The sequence below is a fragment of the Phalaenopsis equestris genome, unplaced genomic scaffold (assembly GCF_001263595.1).
Source record: "Phalaenopsis equestris unplaced genomic scaffold, ASM126359v1 Scaffold198388, whole genome shotgun sequence".
Classification (NCBI taxonomy): Eukaryota; Viridiplantae; Streptophyta; class Magnoliopsida; order Asparagales; family Orchidaceae; genus Phalaenopsis; species Phalaenopsis equestris.
The window spans coordinates 121,160-122,064 of NW_018218309.1; positions in this window are offsets into that span (position 1 = coordinate 121,160).

A 905-nucleotide genomic window follows, 5' to 3' on the forward strand; every position below is an offset into this window, starting at 1 on the left:
TTATAGCATCTCTACTAAGGGTAAAGAATATTATTGCTTCAATTTGACACAACACAATTTACACACTTCCATAACAAAATTCCTATACTTATTACTGGTAGCCAGTGTTCATGATAAGAAGAAAGATATTTTCATATTAAGTACTTTTCTTCTACAAAAACTTTAGTTATCTTTTTAAGTTGTTAATGTTTCGTTAAAATATCAAAAATATAAAAAATATTTAAATTTTGAATTCCTGCAAAAATCTTTTTTAGTTTAAGTAATTACCTTTTTAAAAATAGAAAAACTTTCTAAAAAGTGTGTATTGCTAATCTTTCTTGCGGATTTGATATTCAGGTTTTAATCAAAAGGTCTTATATTATTTGATAACGATATGTATACTTGCGTAGTATCCCAATATAAATATATATAAATTAAAAAGTTATATCTTTATTTTTCTTCAGGATCAAGTTTTTGGTTTTGTCGCAAAATAAGAAAATATAAGCGAAAAATACCATCAGAACTGTTGTTATACTATGCACAAGCATTATGTCAGGATCAGTAGTTATAACCACCATGGACAAAAAATATCATGAATGGATGCATCTCTTGGGGAAATACGTCAAATCTAGACATATTTTGAAGAGAAACCAAGACACCTTTTGGAAAATTATAAAAGAAAGAAGAGAGGACTTAGAAAAGAGTCCTGAAAATACTTAGAAGGTTTTGAAAGTTCATAAAATTGGGGAGTTAATTCGGAGAGATTTTCAGGAACCACTTTTACTTTCATTTTATCCTTTTTGTTAGTTTATTTTGAGTGATTGTAAAGAGAAGAGATTCAAAGGAACTTCAAGAGTTTGGTGGAGAACTTGAGATAAGTTTTTATCTTTTTGTTTTGAGACTACTTTTGGTTTTAATTGAGACTT